The sequence below is a fragment of the Heloderma suspectum genome, chromosome 1 (assembly GCF_057233095.1).
Source record: "Heloderma suspectum isolate Gila_16-S chromosome 1, 16-S_ref, whole genome shotgun sequence".
Lineage (NCBI taxonomy): Eukaryota > Metazoa > Chordata > Lepidosauria > Squamata > Helodermatidae > Heloderma > Heloderma suspectum.
In genome coordinates, this window is record NC_139458.1 from 38,059,105 (window position 1) to 38,079,023 (window position 19,919).

The 19,919-nt window shown below is 44.9% G+C and overlaps 1 long non-coding RNA gene across 1 annotated transcript; it reads left to right on the plus strand.

Moving 5' to 3' along the window:
* The first annotated feature begins 13,138 nt into the window (after nucleotides 1–13,138).
* Nucleotides 13,139–17,495, plus strand: LOC146357138 (uncharacterized). The gene is made up of 3 exons (XR_014786604.1): nucleotides 13,139–13,277; nucleotides 14,220–14,430; nucleotides 16,241–17,495. It is a non-coding gene; the product is annotated as an uncharacterized LOC146357138 (long non-coding RNA).
* The last annotated feature ends 2,424 nt before the right edge of the window (nucleotides 17,496–19,919 follow it).

The following is a 19,919-nucleotide window of genomic DNA, read 5'->3' on the forward strand; positions in this document are numbered from 1 at the left end:
TGATATGGTTGCATACACAGGGATTCATACTAGAGCAGTGCACAAATGGTCTCTCAAAATTCTCCAGCCTATTTGTGGGCAGAGAAATGGGGGGGGGGGCAATTTCACTGAATTTCTGTTGGGGAGGAGAAATTCTCCAAAAGTTCCTCACAGATAGGGCTCACTATTGGCAGGGGTCGTGGCACAGGTTCTTTCTTTTTTCCTAAGGGTTTTTGGTTTATTTCACTGCTTCCGTAGGTGGCAACAGCATCAATTTTGTTGAGGCTTCCACTTTTTGAGGCAGGATGTTGAATTTCTTTTGGTTTTTGAGCATACCTAATCACTGCGAGGTGGCTGAGGGTGCTGTGTGTGTTTTCTCTCTCTATTACACATCTGTCCATTGCTCTGCCCCATGGGAGGAATTGCCTCATGAGGTCTTCCTCTAACTGAATGGCTCTAACTGAAGTGCAGGAAGCCAAGGAGGCTACAGGCTGCTACAGAGATTATTGTACAATAACAGACAGGACACTCATGCACACTCCTCAGCCACCTCATGAGTAAGGTAAGCACAAGAACCCCAAACCCAACCCATGAGAATATCTCTGAAATTTCTCCTCCTTTCAATTTCTTTTCAAAAGCAATTTCTTTTCTATTAAATTGAATGAGAATGGGTGAAAAAAAAATGTGGGAGAAATTTTCAGCACAGACTAATTCAAAACCAAACTTTTACAAGCTAAGCACTCAAAGTCCTGGGCCTGGATAGGTGAATCTGTCAGTTTTGGTTTCTCCAACATTTGGTTTTTTTGTTGGTTGGTTGGTTTGTTCTTTCTACATTGAATATGGAGAAATCTGTGAACTTTGGTAAATCCTTATCAAAAATGAACTGAAACAAAATTCTCACCCATCCTTATTTGTCCCCAGCTGTGCTGCTGAAGAGGGACATAGGTGGCTTCCTCCTATCCAGTCACTGGATTTGTCCATCCAGCCCTGTATTGTCTCCTGACCTAAGGTCAGGTGTTTCCCATCACCTGCTACCCAGCCCTTCTAACTGGAATTACTTGGGATTGATCCTCAGGCCTTCTGCATTCAAAGCATGTGATCTAGCTCTGAGCTGGTCAGTAGAGTCAGCACTGTCTCCCCGTGGAGGCCGGTGGCTCTGATTTCGGCAGGGCTGTGATTCCATTCTGGGTTTCAGTCAGAACTAGCTAGAACTAGCCCCCAGATGGCTCAGCACCATTCTGGCTGGTTCTGACTGAAACTCAGAATGGATGCATAGCCCCACCAAATTCAGAGTAGCTGGCCTCCACTACTGTCTCCATTGGCTTGCATAAAGAGAAAGTAAAGGCTCTGAAGCTGCATAGACTGAGGCAGCTGTCAAAGCCCCACAGTGTACCTTGAGAGCAATCCCTCCTCAAACTGACAACACTGATCACAAACTGCTCTGAAGACACGCATTCGGGCTTTAGCAGCTGCCCTCGATACCCAAGGAAGTTCCAACGTGGGACTGAAGCTCTGAGGACTGTTTCAGGGAATACTGGCTTTGCTTCCAAAGAAGGCTGGATATCTGCTTCGAAGGAATCTGAACCCACTTTGGTTCAGTATTTGGGCTCCACCTGAAGTGGTGGCACCCACCACATGCTTTGCATGCAGAAGGTTCCATGATCAATGCTCCAGCATTTGCAGGCAGAGATGGGAAAAGCTCTTGCCTGAAACCCTGGCGAGCCACTCCTAGTCAGTGTAGGCCAGGTATGCAATAAGTGCAGGCCACCAGAGGCCCCCAAAGCCTTTTGTTAGCCTCTCTGACCCCCAGGATCTACTGCTGCTATAAAAAAGGAGGTGGAAAGGAATACACTTGCTCTAGGAACGGGCTCTATGGTTCCTGCCACAGAAACCTTATTCTTAGAGTGCTCCTGGACCATCCAATGAAGCAGTGTTTCGAGGTTCTTGCTGAGGATAGGATAGGATGCTCTGGGGTCACTCTAGGAATGAGGTTTCTATGGCAGGAACTGTAGAGCCTATTCCTAGATCATTCCCCCCCCCCCCCCGTTTTGGCTTTTTGGTAATCAGGTTGGATTGGCCGGGTTGAGGAGGGGGCTTCAGCACTTTGGTGCTACAACATGGAACCAATGGTGTTGCTACAGCACCAAACTCAGTTGCTGCCGGGGTGTGTGTGAGTTGTGTGTGTGAGTGTGTGTGTGAGAGAGAGTGGTGTGTTGTGTGGTGTGTGAATGATTTGAGAATATGTGTGGTTGTGAATGCGTGTGAATGGGGTGTGTGCGCGCATGCACATCTGTGTGTGGCCCCAGGAGACACCTGATGTAGCCCTTGGGGCCAAAAAGGTTGCCCATGGTGAAAGCATTCTGACTTGGGTGGTTCGATGGTCTGACTCAGTGTAAAGCAGCTTCATATGTTCCTAATATGAGCTCTCCCTGGTGTTATTTCTCAATCAGCCTTTTATGTTGTAAGAGGCTACAGTGAACCTCTAGACCTCGGAGTCAAATTGTACTGGCAACTCACTTCTCCAAGCAACAGAGAATGACACAATAGTACAGTGCGGCCTTTATGTGTTCCATGACAACTTGTAGTGACTATCGGTAAAGTTGAATTAATTCTGTCAGTGTTCCTTCAATCTTTCCCACCTCTATCCGCCCCCCCCCCAACTTAAAGCTGCTCTTGTTTCTCTTGGAAGTAATGAAACCCCCCCACCCCCCTAGACATTGTCAATCTAAGTTGCTTTCCCCCTTTAATTCCAAAGTAATACACAATGTCCTCCTTGAATACGGTGACCTTCCCTCCCTTTTGCCTGCAAGAAGCATTTGTTAAGAAGATAGCAAGAACCCACCTCATGCCAGTGAACCCATTGTTTGCAGACTTGCTCTCTTGCTATGTGTATGGGGTGGGGGTGGGGAGAGCTGTGAACTCTCACCTGAACGGGAACTTGACTGACAGCAGTTGGAGGGGGAGAAAGTCCAGAGAGTGAGATAACACATGGAAGAATGTTAGAAAGCTATTCAGCAAACACTGCGGTTGGACAATATCCATTCCTTTGAAGAGTTCTAAGGAAGTCCTATAAAAATGGATGGAGTTTGACAGAGGCTACATTTAGGGTGGACATCCACCAGTGTTGACCTGCCAAGACTACCTTCTAGGTATAGGACCTAGTAGAGGTGTAATAAACCTCCTGTTTTTGCTGTCATCCTGGCCGACCAGGATGACAGCACTGCTTGGGAGGTGTGGTGCACCACAGGTTGTACAGGGCTGATTTAGGGGGTTGCTTCCTTTAAAAATAAATAAATAAATCACATACTGGATAGAAATTATGAAGGAAAAAAAAAAGGAAATATTCCAGATGTGTGAGGGGCCATGAGGGCTAGAATACATATGCACTTGTCAATAATATTTATGGCAGGGAGACTGAGGCGTACCCAAACTGCATAAAACAAGCTCTTTTTTGGTCCAGAAAAAAACCAAAATCTGACAATAACAGTCAATCATGTGGCTTATGCATGACAGCAGACTACAAAGATAAACCATGTGGAGTATATTTTATTAGTTTCCCATAATTGTATATAGCAGCACCTAATGGAAATGTGCATTCCACAGACATCCAATGTAAATCTCTCTCTTGTTGTCCTGTTCCATCATTTTCATTCCTTAGGGTTTGGTTCATAGAATCATAGAATAGTAGGGTTGGAAGGGGCCTATAAGACCATTGAGTCCAACCCCCTGCTCAGTGCAGGAATCCAAGTCAAAGCATGCTGTCCAGCCTCGTCTTGAATGCCTCCAGTGTGGGAGAGCCCACTACCTCCTTAGGTCATTGGTTCCATTGTCATATTGCTCTAACAATATGCTTATTTTGATTAAATATGTGGATGATTATGATCTTATATTTATACCCCATTCTTCCTCCAAAGAACTCTCACCAACATGTGCCTAAGATGACATGCATGGATAAGGTGGTGTAAACCAGGTGGGCCCAGATACATCTATCAAAATTCCTGGTCATGGTTGCTGGAGATCATGCTGTTGTGGGTGTTGAAATCAGTGCTATGTCAGCTTGCTTGTGAATAAAGAGTCCTGGAGACTACTGGAGTTTTAGTTATAGCTTAATTGCAACCCAGCCAATATGGCTCGATGAGAGGCATGTATGGGTGAGGACAGGGGAGGCTGGTGGCTCTGATTTTTGGTGAGGCTGTGAATCAATTCTGGGTTGCAGTCAGAACTGGCCAGAACTCTAAAGGCTCTAGACGTGGACTGTAAACTGTGTAAGCTTTTGCCATAACAGATGTGTTAGCCTTTAAGGAGCAACATTGTGGGCATTGCTGCAATGTCTACTTCTCTGGAAATGACAAAGCCAGCAGAGGCTGGTGGCTCTGATTTTGGTGGGGCTGTACATCTATTCTGGGTTTCAGTCAGAACTGGCCAGAACCCTAAAGAAGCTATTCAAGGGATGAATATATTTTGGGGATGTGGTTCAGCCCCTTGTATAGCTCCTTTAGAATTCTGGCTGGTTCTGATTGAAACCCAGAATGAGTACACAGCCCCACTGAAATTGGAGCCACCAGCCTTCACTGGATGAGGACCAACTGCAAAAAAGGCACATGCTATTTTGGGCGGCATTAATAGAAGCATAGCTTCCAACTCCCAGGAAGTACTAGTTCCCCTCTATTCAGCCCTGGTTAGGCCTCATCTGGAGTACTGTGTCCAGTTCTGGGCTCTACACTTTAAGAAGGGTGCAGACAAACTGGACAGGTTTCAGAGGAGGGCAACAAAGATGATCAGGGGACTGGAAACAAAGCCCTGTGAGGAGAGACTGAAAGAACTGGGCATGTTTAGCCTTGAGAAGAGAAGACTGAGGGGAGATATGCTAGTGCTCTTCAAGTACTTGAAAGGTTGTCACAGAGGGGAAGGTCAGGATCTCTTCTCGATCATCCCAGGGCCAATCTATACTATGTTTTTTTCCGCTTCCAATCATAGAATCATAGAATCATAGAATCGTAGAATAGTAGGGTTGGAAGGGGCCTACAAGGCCATCGAGTCCAACCCCCTGCTCAATGCAGGAATCCAAGTCAGAGCATCCCTGACAAATGGCTGTCCAGCCTCATCTTGAACGCCTCCAGTGTGGGAGAGCCCACCACCTCCCCAGGTAATTGGTTCCATTGTCGTATTGCTCTAACAGTCAGGGAGTTTTTCCTGATGTTCAGCTGGAATCTGGCTTCCTGTAACTAGAGCCCATTATTCCGTGTCCTGCACTCTGGGACGATCGAGAAGAGATCCTGGCCTCCTTCTCTGTGACAACCTTTCAAGTACTTGAAGAGTGCTATGATATCTCCCCTCAGTCTTCTCTTCTCAAGGCTAAACATGCCCAGTTCTTTCAGTCTCTCTTCATAGGGCTTTGTTTCCAGTCCCCTGATCATCTTTGTTGCCCTCCTCTGAACCCTCTCCAGTGTGTCTGCATCCTTCTTAAAGTGTGGTGCCCAGAACTGGACACAGTACTCCAGATGAGGCCTAACCAGTGCTGAGTAGAGGGGAACTAGTACTTCCCGGGATTTGGAAGCGATGCTTCTATGAATGCAGCCCAAAATAGCATTTGCCTTTTTTGCAGCCACATCACATTGTTGGCTCATATTCAGCTTGTGATCAACAACAGTTCCAAGATCCTTCTCGCTTGTAGTGTGGTTGAGCCACGTATCCCCCATCTTGTAACTGTGCATTTGGTTTCTGTTTCCTAGGTGCAGAACTTGGCATTTGTCCCTATTAAATGTCATTCTGTTGTTTTCTGCCCAGCGCTCCAGTCTATCCAGATCACTTTGAATTTTGTTTCTGTCTTCCAAAGTATTAGCTATCCCTCCCAATTTGGTGTCATCTGCAAATTTGATCAGCATTCCCTGCACCTCCTCCTCCAAGTCATTCATAAAAATGTTGAAGAGCACTGGGCCCAGGACTGAGCCCTGCGGTACCCCACTCGTTACCTCTCCCCAGTTGGAGAAGGTCCCATTGATAAGCACTCTTTGCGTCCGATTCTGTAGCCAACTGTGGATCCACTGGATCGTTGTTTCATCTAGCCCACTTTGAGCTAGTTTGCTCATCAGGAGATTATGGGGCACTTTGTCGAAGGTTTTGCTGAAGTCGAGGTATATGATGTCTACGGCATTCCCACGGTCCACAAGGGAGGTTACTTGATCAAAAAATGAGATCAGATTTGTCTGGCAGGACTTGTTTTTGACAAATCCATGTTGGCTTCGAGTAATCACGGCATTGTTGTCAAGGTGCTTCCAGATGGATTGCTTTATGATCTGCTCCAGAATTTTCCCAGGGATTGATGTCAGACTGACTGGTCTGTAGTTCCCAGGTTCCTCCTTTTTACCCTTTTTGAAGACAGGAACAACGTTAGCCCTCCTCCAGTCATCGGGCACTTCCCCCGTCCTCCATGATTTCTCAAAGAGAATAGACAGCGGTTCTGAGAGTTCTTCTGCCAGTTCCTTTATGACTCTAGGATGCAGTTCATCTGGCCCTGGAGATTTGAACTCATTCAAAGTAATTAGGTGTTCCTTGACCATATGCTTGTCGATCTCAAGCTGCAATCCTGCCCCTTCAGCCTGTACTTTGCCTTTGCCAGGGGGTCATAGACCCTCTTTTGGGAGAAGACTGAGCCAAAGTAGGAATTGAGCACCTCTGCCTTTTCTTTGTCTTCTGTTATCGTTTTGCCATCCTTATTTAATAGCTGAACCACCATTTCTTTCCTCTGCCTTTTACTATGCACGTAGCTGAAGAAAGCCTTTTTGTTGTTTTTAACATCCCTTGCTAACCTCAGCTCATTCTCAGCTTTAGCCTTTCTGACGCCATCCCTGCAATTCTGTGCTATCTGCCTGTACTCTTCCTTTGTTACTTGGCCTTCTTTCCACTTCCTATATGTGTCCTTTTTTGTTTTCAGGTCATCCCTAAGCTTTTTGTGAAGCCACATTGGCTTCTTCTGTTGTCTTCCACCTTTTCTTCTTGTTGGAATTGCTTGTGATTGTGCCTTGAAAATTTCCTTTTTTAAAAGCTCCCACCCATCTTGGACTCCTTTTCTTGCTAGCATCGCTTGCCATGGGACCTTACTGATCATTGTTCTGAGTTTATGAAAATCAGCTTTCCTAAAATCCAGGGTACACATTTGACTACACTTGGCTTTTGCTTCCCTTAGAACCAAGAACTCAAGTACAACATGGTCGCTTTTCCCCAGAGTTCCTGTAACTGCTACTTTATCCACTAAGTCATCTCTGTTGGTTAGGATCACGTCAAGGATAGCCGATCCTCTAGTTCCTTCCTCTACTTTCTGTAGGAGGAAGTTATCCGCCACACAAGTCAGGAATTTCCTGGAGGGGCCATGTTTTGCAGAATTTGTCTCCCAACAAATATCGGGGAAATTGAAGTCCCCCATTACTACTACATCATGCTTCCTTAAAACATTGGCTATTTGCTTTTCAAAAGTTTCATCCTCGTCTTCTCCTTGGTTGGGTGGCCGGTAGTAGACTCCGACCACCAGGTTCCTTTTATTCTTTGCTCCATTTATTTCAACCCAGATGCTCTCAATGGGGCTACCAAGCTCATCCTCCTGTATTTCTGTGCAGAGATATGTATTTTTCACATACAGTGCAACCCCACCTCCCTTTCTGTTCCTCCTGCTCTTTTTGAACAAGTTATATCCTTCAATTGCTGTATTCCAGTCATGAGAGTCATCCCACCAAGTCTCAGTTATACCTATCAGGTCATAATTTCCCTCTTGTATTAAGAGTTCAAGTTCGTTCTGTTTGTTTCCCATACTCTGGGCATTAGTATATAGACATTGAAGACCATGTGCTTCATAGTCTGGCTTTCTTCCTACATGTGTCTGAAGACTATTACTGGGCGCTATCAGAGCTGTTCTCTGCATTGCAGTGCATGCGCCTATGTCCATTGTTACCCCCAACATTACATCTCCCTTCCCCGTAGGATTCAGTTTAAAGGCCTCCTGATGAAGTTCTTCATGCTGTGGCCAAACACATTCTTCCCAGCCTTTGTGAGGTGCAACTCGTCCCTTGCCAACAGCCCATCTTCCAGGAAGTATAGCCCGTGGTCCCAGAATCCAAATCTCTCTTGTTGCATCACCTTCATAGCCAGTCATTCACCCGGAGTATTTTTCGTTCCCTTTTTATCCCTCTTCTAGCTACTGGAAGGATGGATGAGAAAACTATCTGGGCCCCAAAGTTCTTGAGTTTCCTTCCCAAAGCTTCAAAGTCTGACGTGATCTCTTCGTAGCTCCACTTGGCAGTATCATTTGTTCCCACATGGATGAGAAGAAAGGGATACTTGTCAGTGGGCTTTATGAGCGCAGGCAACCTTTCAGTCACGTCTCTAATCCGTCCTCCCGGGAGACAACATACCTGGCGAGTCCATGGGTCTTTGCGACATACTTGGGTCTTGATCCCATGCAGCAAGGAGTCTCCCACTACTACCACTCTTCTCTTCTTCTTCTTGTAGGCCTGGGTTTCATCGCCTCTGTTTGACTGACCTTTAGCCTCTTGCTCACTCTCATGCAGGTTCCCCTGTGATTCTTCCTTTGCAGGCTGTCCTCCAGTCTCATCCGCAAGTACCTGGAATCGGTTCCACAGCTCCACTGCTTCCACTGGTGCAGAGTGGCGTCTAGTTCTTCTTCTCCTAACTGTCACCTTTTTCCAAGGAGTATCCTCCATTTTTCTTCACCTCAGCATTTCCCACTGCCTCATCTTGCTGTTGCTCTTCAAGCTTCTGGTCTGCCCTTTGCTGCTGTAGTTCCCCCATTCTGTCCAAGAACTCTTCGTGTTCTCTTATTCCCCGGAGGGTCGACAGTCGCCGCTCCAGTCCACTTACTTTTTCCTCCAGCAGCGAGATCAACTTGCACTTGTTGCAGGTGTAGGCCATGTTGTTCTCAGGCAAGAAAACAAACATTGCACACACCTTGCAGGTCACCACCACTGGAAAGTCTTGTCCTTCCATAGCCTCTTTTCCCTTTTTGTGTCTAGCTTTGTGATTGTTCTAGACTAGCCTGTGCCTGCTCCTCTACTCAGTAGAGGTTAAAAGCAGAGTCCCACTGGTGTGAAAGTGTGTGTTACAAGACAAATAAATGGAAAAAAGTTAGTTAAAATAAAAAATAAAAATAATTAAAAAAAATGTTAGGGGCCTCCCCCTTGACCTCCCCTGCCAAACTCCCCTGGCCAACTCCTGTTTGCTCCCCCGTTCACTCACTGTGTTCGCTCGCTCTCTGGGAGCTTGCCTGCTTCTGTAGTCCCTGGACCAGCTGGAGCAGCTTGCTCTGCTCTGCTCTGCTCAGCTGGGAGGCGGGAAACAGACTGAAGCTTCCCGCCCAGTCAGCTGCTGGGAGTACTCAGGCCACACCCCTCCAATTCAGTTGGAGCTCTCAGAAGCACCTGGTGAGCTCACAGCCAATCAGAAGGATAAAGGGCAGCCCCCTGGGCTTCCTGCAACCCACTTACCTCTTAGCCTCTGTCTCCTTTGTCTCTTCAACCACTGCAACTCCCCTGGCCAACTCCTGTTTGCTCCCCCTGTTTGCTCACTCTGGTCGCTCGCTCTCTGGGAGCTTGCCTGCTTCTGTAGTCCCTGGACCAGCTGGAGCAGCTTGCTCTGCTCTGCTCTGCTCAGCTGGGAGGTGGGAAACAGGAAGCAGGAAACAATGAGGTTTCACTGCCCATCTTTCACACTACACAGTACCTGCCTCAAATTGGAACCGAATTTCCCACTTCCGTGCTCCCGCTTTCAATACCCTGATATCCCGGTATTTCCCCTTAATGTGCTCTGTTTTTCTGCATTTGTTACCATATCTGGTCATAGTCCCTTCCCACGCCTGTCCATATATGGCAGTGTTTGTATTTCCCTCCTGTCCAATCAGCTCTCAATGGCCCCATGTTATCTTCTGGCTACTGATTGCATAGCTTCCTCAGCACTCAATGTTTCCTCAGCAACAAGCAAAGGGCTGGAAGTACGCGTGCTTGTTTGATCTTGGAAGCTCAGCAGGGTAGGCCCCAGTCAGTACTTGGATGGGAGACTAGGGATGTCAAAGAATTATGCCACGGACTCCAGTGAGGCCGGATTCTTTAGAATCCAGCCCCCCGGAATCCATGGCAGAACGGCCTCCCCCCTGCCACCCTGCGGAATCCCACCAGTACGGAGCTTACCTGGTGGCGGATGTGGCAGTGGCAGCAGCTCTGGCCAACCTTTACTGTGATAGGCTACATAAATACTTATGTAGCCTATTACGGCAAAGAGCAGGGGTGCAAATGGCATAGCGGCTGCCATTTGCGTCCCTGCTCTTTGCCATGATAGGCTACGTAAATACTTACATAGCCTATCACGGCTGACTGCAAGCACGCAAATGGCGGCTGCTACGGCAGCCGCCATTTGTGGCTGCAGCAGCCCGGTGGCTCCGTGGAGCAGCTGCGGAGCGGAGCTGGTTGAGGAGGATTCTGGGGGGAGGGACAGAGAGCCTCCCCCCCACCGCTGATGCCCTGGAATGGATGGGTGAGTAGGATTTGTACATCCCTACGGGAGACCGCCTGGGAATCTGCATTGACCAGGGGGTTGTTCTATCCCTTCAAATGAGACTACGTTTTACCCCTTTCTATCCCCCGCTTTGGCTTTTTTAAAAAAAAAATTAAGGCATTATCTTCAAATCTTCAAAGAAGGGAATCTTCAAAGAATCGTCGCTTCTCTGATTGCTCTGCAAACTTCCTGATTGCTCTGCAAACTTGCCTGGGCAAGCCCAGGCAAGCGTAAATGTTTTCACAGTCCCATCCATGCTCGCTGCACAGAAAGAAAAACACACACATATCCAGACAGACAGTCTTCAGTGTCCACGGACTAACATTGATAAAAATGTCCGTGGACAATTTTAACATCACCTCAGGAGCGGGGGACAAACACAGGGCGGTCTTCCAAGACGCAAAGCTTCGAAGATGCTAGCAGCCCCCCCCCCAGTGCGAGTGCTGGGTGCTGTCCCTGCTGCCCCTCTTCCTCTGGCTGGCTGTCAAGGGCTGGCGCTGGGAAAAGAGCATCAGCAGACACCCCCCACGCTCTCGCCTTGGCCTCCAGCAGGTGCAGAGGGAGAAGAGGATAGGTGCCTCCTTCTTCCCTCCATCCCCACCAGCTACAGCGGCGGCGGTGGCAAGGGACAAGTTGGTCGTTTTCCCTAAGGCCAGGAAAATATGCGGAAAATGACCAGCCTCTCCCATGCCACTGGTGCTGTAGCAATGATGGGGGGAGGATGAGAGGCGCTGCCTTTTTCCCCTCTTCTTGCTAAGGGAACTGGTGTGCAAGGGCAGAGCAGAGTGGTAAATTCTCACAGCGCTTTGAGCCCCAACAGGATGCTCGCACAATCCTTACACACACACAGGGATAGAGGAAGAGAGGGACAGTGGGCAGGGTATCAGCAGAAACAGGAAGAGTTTCTGCTCCTTCAATGAGAGCTGCCATCTTTAAGAGCAGGAAAACAGCACAGCGCTCAAGTGTGAACTTTGCTTGTGCATTCGATGAAGTACTGACTGCAATGGGGAAACAGGGTGAGTCACGTTTTAATGCAATGGCATTTACCTCATCAGTCTACCGAATTCGACGTGCTAGCAGACGCAGTGTAGATCAGCCCCCAGAGTGCAGGGCATGGAATAATGGGCTCAAGTTACAGGAAGCCAGATTCTGGCTGAACATCAGGAAAAACTTCCTGACCATTAGAGCACTACGACAATGGAACCACTTACCTAGGGAGGTAGTAGGCTCCCCTACACTGCAGGCATTCAAGATGAAGCTGGACAGCCATGTGACAGGGATGCTTTGACTTAGATCCCTGCATTTAGCAGGGGGTTGGACTCAATGGTCTGATAGGCCCCTTCCAACCCTACTATTCTATGATTCAACTGTGAGCCCCTGGGTGGCACAACTGTGGCAAATGAACATGGAGGAAACCTCTAACATGAACAGGCAGAAAGCATAAGAAGGGACAGTCCTGGAGCTCCTATATTCAGTGTTGATTAGATGGTGTCATTTTTAAGAATGGGTGAGATATTATTTTTTAACAGATTTATCCAATCTGCACCTCCCAGACCGAATGCAGAAATGGCCACAATTTGCGGGAGGAAATCCATATATTACTGCACTTGTGATGCATTAAGCAAAAGAAAAGAAAAAAGAATCCTACACACACTTACCTGGGAGTAAGCCCTATTGAACATAATGGGCTTTATTTTTCAGTAGATAGGTAAAAAGCACTTTAAGTGGGGTACATTTTTTGCTTTTTCCCTTTCTGGTAGTTGGAGAACTGAACTAGCTGGAATTCTAGTTGTCGGTCATTCCATGTGCATGTGTTTCATTATAACACAAAAATGCTTCATTATATGATGAAAGAGTGGCTGTGCCCATGCAAATTTGATTTATACTCCTAAGGGACCCTGCTACAAATTGACCTATAGTGAACAGAACTGCAGATTGCTATATACCGAGTGTAAATGTTGGCTACTGCGGTACGACCCTGATATAACCTTGCACAGCTAGTCTATTAAAAAATAAGAAAGAAATCAAGAAATAGCAGAAAACCATCAGCCAAACACATGCCTGAGCTTCTGTTCCTTCTTAAGGCTCTGATTTCCCCCTACACTTGTGACAATACTATTAGTATAACCAGCTGCTGTTAAAATGACAAGTGGACGTTGTTCTACTGAAGAAAATATTTCAAGTAAATCACTGTACTGTTATTTAAAAAACAAAAATTAAAAAAAAATAAAAGCCAGTTTTGGAGTTGGAGACTACAGCAACATCAACATGATTGATTAATGAGCTGTTTTACTGGTGATGCAAATAATCTGCAATGTCATAAGACCCATATGTTGTAGATTAGAGAAGTATTAAACTTACCTTGATGCCAAGTGGAAAATTTAAAGTATCCTTCTGGTAAAATATATCATTCATCTTGGTAAAAATATGACATGCTGGCATTGCTATTATTTATGCTTTTGACAAATTGCATGCCATGTTTACTTAGTTCTTGTATCCAATCAAAATCTGTTCCCCCCGCCCCGATTTTTATTTTTTATTTATTGATGTTTACATTAGTACATGTTACAGATGTTGTCCATCGACCCACTGACTCCTCTTCTCTGTCTGCATTGGCGCTAAGCTGAGTGCAAAGTTACAGCAATGCACGTGGACGCTGCCTGCTTTCAGAGGTCCCTCGTATTGACCCAGCTTGTTCGCTCTTCAGCAGCCCTGGGCATGAAGGCTACTCCTGCTTGGAGGTGCGGGAACCTGAGTGTATGGACCCTGGGGAAAAGAAGAACAGCTGCTTCTATATATTTATTTATTATCAGCAGTTATGTAACACCTCATCTTCTAAAAAGACATCAAGGTGGTGTGTGTGTGTGTGTGTGTGTGTGTGTGTGTGAGAGAGAGAGAGAGAGAGAGAGAGAAAGAAAGAAAGAAAGAGAGGGAGAGTTTAGGACTAGCTGGTGGCAACTCTTCATAGAAAGCCTCTGAAAGGTATGCTTCTAGGCAGCTGGAAAAGAGGGAAGCTGGTTTGTAGCAAGCCATATCTTCGTTGTGTTTTTGGGGGGTGTTTTTGGACAGATAAATATGCTGTTGTTGTTACATTTGCCCCATCCCCCTCTATTCTTGCCTCTCTCTCCATCCTTTGGGCTCTGAATTGCTCCCCACTCTCAATCCTCTTGCTACCTAACATCCTATTTCTGGCAATTTTGCCCTTTTCTTTGCCTCACATTCCTTCCACACTGGCTCTGTCTTTGCTTTTTCCTCCTTTCTCCTGTGCTTGCTCTATGCTAGGGACCAGCTTGCCTCAGTTGCTGCAATATGTTCCATGAGGTTCATGCTGTGGTCCACTTCTTTACTTTCCTAGCTCTTCCTTCTCGCACGCTTCTTTGTCTCCCAACCTGACACCTCTGTAAAAAGTGGCATATACATTTGAGAACTAAATAAATAACTAATAAAATTCTCTCTCTCCTCAAGCCCAGCCCCCTTGTACAGGTTTCTTATATCTCAGGCCAGTGAACCTCAACATTCCTCAAAGGGGTCTCTTTCTCACGGCCACTCTTGTATAGTGTCTCAGCATGTTCCATGGCAGTCTCCTGCCTTCTGATGAAGTCACTTTTGGGTGTTGCCTCCTGTCCTCCTGCCGGAATGCTATCTCCTCCTTGTTGTCGTCAGCCAGGTGTTCTCTTTTACAGAGGACAGTTCTCTATTTGAAGGGGTGCAAGAGAGAGCTGTTGTCTATTTTGAAAGCATCCTCTATTTAAAGGGCTGTCCAGTCCAAGTCTGCTATAAAGATAAAGAACCATCAGAAGGAAGAGCTGGGCCTTGAAGATGCCCATCAACAGCACCTAGACAGCAGTCTGCGCAAGGCACACAGGTCACCTGGTCACAGTCCTCCACAGTATGGTGAGATGGATTGTATTTCTATTTAAATTATAATAATTATTTCTACATTTGCATCTTTGCATCTAAAAAGGACAGGCAAATTTTATGGAAATCAGTATCCTCTGTTTAGGTGATGTCCTACTGGAAATGCATGTTGGAATTTATGTTGGAAATTCACAAGTGGCTACCCGAACAGTTATGGAACCCACCAAACCCCCATCAAAAGTCATGAGATCCACCAAGCCCAGGCTACAGGGTGGACAACATAGCAGATAATGGTCATGCATAGTTTTGGGCATTTGAACCAGTCCAAGGGCTAATAGGAAACAGAACGGTGAGAAAACGTGTTTCATTTATCATGTCCAGTGGGGATCGCCCCATAATTTCACAAGGTACAATGATTCTGGAAAATTGTTCCATTTGATAAGATGGCTAGAAAACTAGGAATTTCCAAGACATGGTGACTTACAATCATACATGAGGATACAATTTCAAAAGATTACTTTGGCGTATGTGTATACATACATACATACATACATACATACATATAAACCCCTGAAGGGAATAATTATCCCAACAGTGGCTGTGTGAGTCACCACTGAGTGTCATTCCTCAAACTAGCTGCTCCAATGTTTCAGACTCAGGACAGCTCTGCCATACATTTATGAAATTAATTGCATCTAGATTAACGTGGTAGATAACTGCCTTATCCTGGGCTCCCGTTTTTTGATCGACGTATTCAGAGGAGAAACACTGACCTAAAAAGTAGAACTGTCTCCGTGGAACAAAACATCACCCTCTGCTTTCCTTATTGTGCAATCCTATACATGTCTACTCAAAAGTAAGTCCCACTGAGTTCAATGGGGCTTATTCCCAGTTAAGTGGGTATAGGATTGCAGCTGTAAGGATACTATCAGAGAAGCAACTCAGGGAGTTTTCCCTATCTCTCAAGGTAGATTTGCAGCAGCTTAAACACCCCCCACTGCCCAAAGTATGTATCTTTCTTAGATTACAGGGTGATCATGTCAAAACACCAGACATTGACAATTGGAAATGACTATGTAAATTTACTCAGGATCTGATTAAAATACGTATTTTTGAGGAAGCAATTAAAAAACCCACCAGCCCTTAGTGGTTGCTGAAGAAGCAATACCTACAAATCTGCACAAAATGCTATAAAAAGCTCATTACACATCCAATCTGTCTTTGTGTCAGCATTGAGTGCTCTGCCATAGGCATCCTGTAAATTCACACTTATAAAATATTTGTTTATAACTGCTGCAGAGAGATGGGTACCGCCTAAGCTTTCTTTCTTTCTTTCTTTCTTTCTTTTTCTTTCTTTCTTTCTTTCTTTCTTTCTTTCTTTCTTTCTTTCTCAGCACCCCAGATTTTGATTTTGTTCTAGGTTCCCCCGTCCCCATGAGTGTCTGGCGACCTTGAATTTGGTGAAAGAAAAGGAATATTAAAAAAAAAAAAATCAGAGAAGCATTTGTGTTACCACTTTCTTGCTATACCACTTTCTTAACCTTCCAAACATTGCATCTTAGTACCTCTTATCATTACAAAATGTTTGAGGGGGGAACCTGCCAAAGTTAAACACTTTTAATTCCTATTGACTTCAGTTGGAGAATTAAACACGTACTTAAGTTTGTTTCTCTTATTGAAATCTGTGGGGCTTTAAAGTGCCTAACTTTGACTGGATTGTACACATCAGTATCTTCAACTAAAACAGGCACACTATGGCAGTGACAATTTCAATCTGGGACTATTAAACTGGTTCCAAGAATGTTGTGAGGCAGGACTGTTATTTTCCCTGCTCTTTCCTACCCAGGTCTATCCTTATTCTGTGCTGGTGAACTCTTGACTGGTGAAGAGAAATGTGGCAGCACCCACATCCAGAGTGGTGGAGGGAACCAGTTGTACCCTGATTCCATTGCTTGGACCAAGGGTGGGGTATGTGTGGCCCTCTAAATATTGGTAGACTGCAATTCCCATAAGCCCTAGGCAGCATAGCCAATGGTGAGGGATGATGGGAAGTTGTAGTCCAACTACATCTGGAGAGCCACACATTCCCCATCCCTGGGCTGGACTCTTAATCACTGTGGACATTTGAAGCAACAAGAGATGAACTATGGAATGCTTCCAGCAGCTCTGGTTTGAACTGGGCATTACTTTCTCCAAAGAAGAGACCTTGCATCTCACTACTTCAGTTGTGACCCAGAAGCTTGGGGAGAGGATTCCTTTGAATGTTCAAAATGGCTCCAAGTTGCAACATCTCATAAATCTGGGCTGTTAAGTTAGCCAAGTGAAAATAAATCACATTTTGAATTTCAAGGAGCAAATACTCACACAGATAGCTTAAAAAAACAAAACAAAACCAGGCAACAGAGCATTATAGCAAAACATCAGCAATTTATGTTAGGAAATCACTCGAAAAACATTTTGCAATCTGCCCATGGTTGGGAAGAGAAAAAAGCCATTGAATAAATTATAAATTATGAATTATTTTCCAGACAATATTATCTGCCTACAGTGCAAAGAGGACACGGAGACCTGCCCATTTTTACACTTGGCCACTTTTGTAAAAAATAAAATAAAAAATTGGGAAGGATAATAATTTGAGGAGTCCATTTACTGAATTGGTTCCAAGTTTTTAATCAAACCAGTAGGAAGGACCTTCTGTGATGACCTAAATGCCATCTGTAAACTTAAAGGTTACTTAAAAGGAGCAGTCAATTTCAGGACTTGTCTTTTACAGTCTGATGACCAAACCATATAATCTACTACCTGACTTTTATGCCAGTTTCTATATTAAATGTTTGCTTCAGTGGCTTTTCACACTCTCTCACACCCTTTGATGTCCATATTGCAAATGTCTCTATTTTTTTGCTTTAAATATGTCAAAACTCTCCTTAGTGTCTCCTTCAATCATTCCATCTCACAAACATTGCCTCTTTTGCAAACAATGACTGATTTATGGTTTTCTATTGCCATGCATTTTGTAGCTTGCTTTAATCACACCTTCCTACGTACCTGTGGGTGTAGAAATGCTTCAAGATTTTGCTAATACATATTGCTACATTTACAACACTCAGATTCCTGAAATATCTGCAATTAAGGATCAACCTGCTTCTAGGGACATGAGGAGAATGAAGTATGTGTATGTGTGCTTGTGTGTGCGTGCGTGCATGGGAAAAAGAGAGAGAGAGAATGAGAGAGCAGACATGGGGAACGTGTGCAGAGAATTTTCCAGAATATATTAATGAGGCCAGTAGACAACACTTTGGAATAGGCAAACAATTACCTCCTGAGGATCACACTGCGAAGAAGCAGAAATGATGTGTTGGATGCTCAGCTTCTCCATTACACAATCAAATCAAATGCAGAAATGCTTTTGTATTGTTCAAAGAATGGTTAGCTAAGAAATTATTAAGGTACAGAGCAATCCTATACACATCTGCTCAGAAATAAGTTCCATTGAATCTGATGGAGCTTACTCCCAGGTAAGTGTATATAGGATTGCAACCATAATGGAGTATAGATATATCTCACAATGTAATCTTATGCATATTTACCTGGATGGAAGTCTCACTGGGTTCAGTGGGGTGTACTCACAAGTAAAGAAGCATAGGATTGTAGCCTAAGAGATGGTGGACAGGAAATACAATTTTTTAGTGGCTCCCATTTATCTCTTTTATGAAAAATAGGTAAAATTTGGATATCAATGAAGAGTTTTTCTTTGTTATGATTTGTTTATTTCCATTTTTCTTACTGAGATTTTTTTCATAAATTACATATTTCACTTTGTACATGAAAATATAATTGAACGGTGCAAGTCATAGAATCATAGAATCATATAATCATAGAATAGTAGGGTGTTGGAAGGGGCCTATCAGACCATCAAGTCCAATCCCCTGGCCAATGCAGGAATCTAAGTCAAAGCATCCCTGACACATGGCTGTCCAGCTTCATCTTCATCTTGCCTCCAGTGTGGGAGAGCCCACTACCTCCCTAGGTCATTGGTTCCATTGTCGTATTGCTCTAACAGTCAGGACGTTTTTCCTGATGTTCAGACAGATTCTGGCTTCCTGTAACTTGAGCCCATTATTCCGTGTCCTGCACTCTGGGAGGATCGAGAAGAGATCCTGGCCTTCCTCTCTGTGACAACCTTTCAAGTACTTGAAGAGCGCTATCCTATCTCCCCTCGGTCTTCTCAAGGCTAAACATGTCCAGTTCTTTCAGTCTCTCCTCATAGGGCTTTGTTTCCAGTCCCCTGATCATCTTGGTTGCCCTCCTCTGAACCCTCTCCAGTTTGTCTGCATCCTTTGTAAAGTGTGGTGCTCAGAACTGGACACAGTACTCCAGATGAGGCCTAACCAGCACTGAATAGAGAGGAACTAGTACTTCACATGATTTGGAAGCTATACTTCTATTAATGCTACCCAAAATAGCATTTGCCTTTTTGCAGCCACATCACATTGTTGGCTCATATTCAGCTTGTGATCGTAGTATTGTTGAGCCAAGTATCCGCCATCTTGTAACTGTGCACTTGGTTTCTTTTTCCTAGGTGCAGAACTTGGCATTTATCCCTATTACATTTCATTCTGTTGTTTTCTGCCCAGCGCTCCAGTCTATCAAGATCACTTTGAATTTTGTTTCTGTCTTCCAGGGTATTAGCTATCCCACCCAATTTTGTGTCTTTTGCAAATCTGATAAGCATTCCCTGCACCTCCTCCTCCCAGTCATTAATAAAAATGTTGAAGAGCACTTCAGGACTGAGGGCCCAGGACTGAGCTCTGCGGTATCCCACTTGTTACCTCTCCCCAGTTTGAGAAGATCCCATTGATAAGCACTCTTTGACTCTGATTCTGTAGCCTGCTGTGGATCCATCAGATAGTTGTTTCATCTAGCCCACTTTGAGCTAGTTTGCTCATCAGGATATCATGGGGCATTTTGTTGAAAGCTTTGCTGAAGTCGAGGTATATTATGTCTCCAGCATTCCCACAGTCCACAAGGGAAGTTACCTGATCAAAAAATGAGAGCAGATTAGTCTGGCAAGTCTATGCATGTCTACTCATAAGTACGTCCTATTGAGTTCAATGTGACTTACTCCCAGGTAGGTTTGTGTAGGATTGCAGCCTTAATCTTGTGTAGGATTGCAGCCAGAGAATATATGATTACTGTATTATTATTAATTAATAAAATATATTAACAATGTAGTAGTAGTTGTTGTTGATGTTGTTGTTGTTGTATTTTTACTCTCAGGGAAGGGTGCTCGTGGGATTTTCTGCCTCAGATGCTAAAATAATTTGGCCAACCTTGGCTGCTATATACACCTTAACTTGGGGGATGGGCATTTGCCATTCTTCCTCAGACAGCAAAATGGGTTGAGCTTGGCCCTGAGGTGAGGAGTGTTTCATAGAATCATAGAGTCATAGAATAATAGAATAGTAGGGTTGGAAGGGGCCTATAAGACCATCGAGTCCACCCCCCTGTTCAATGCAGGAATT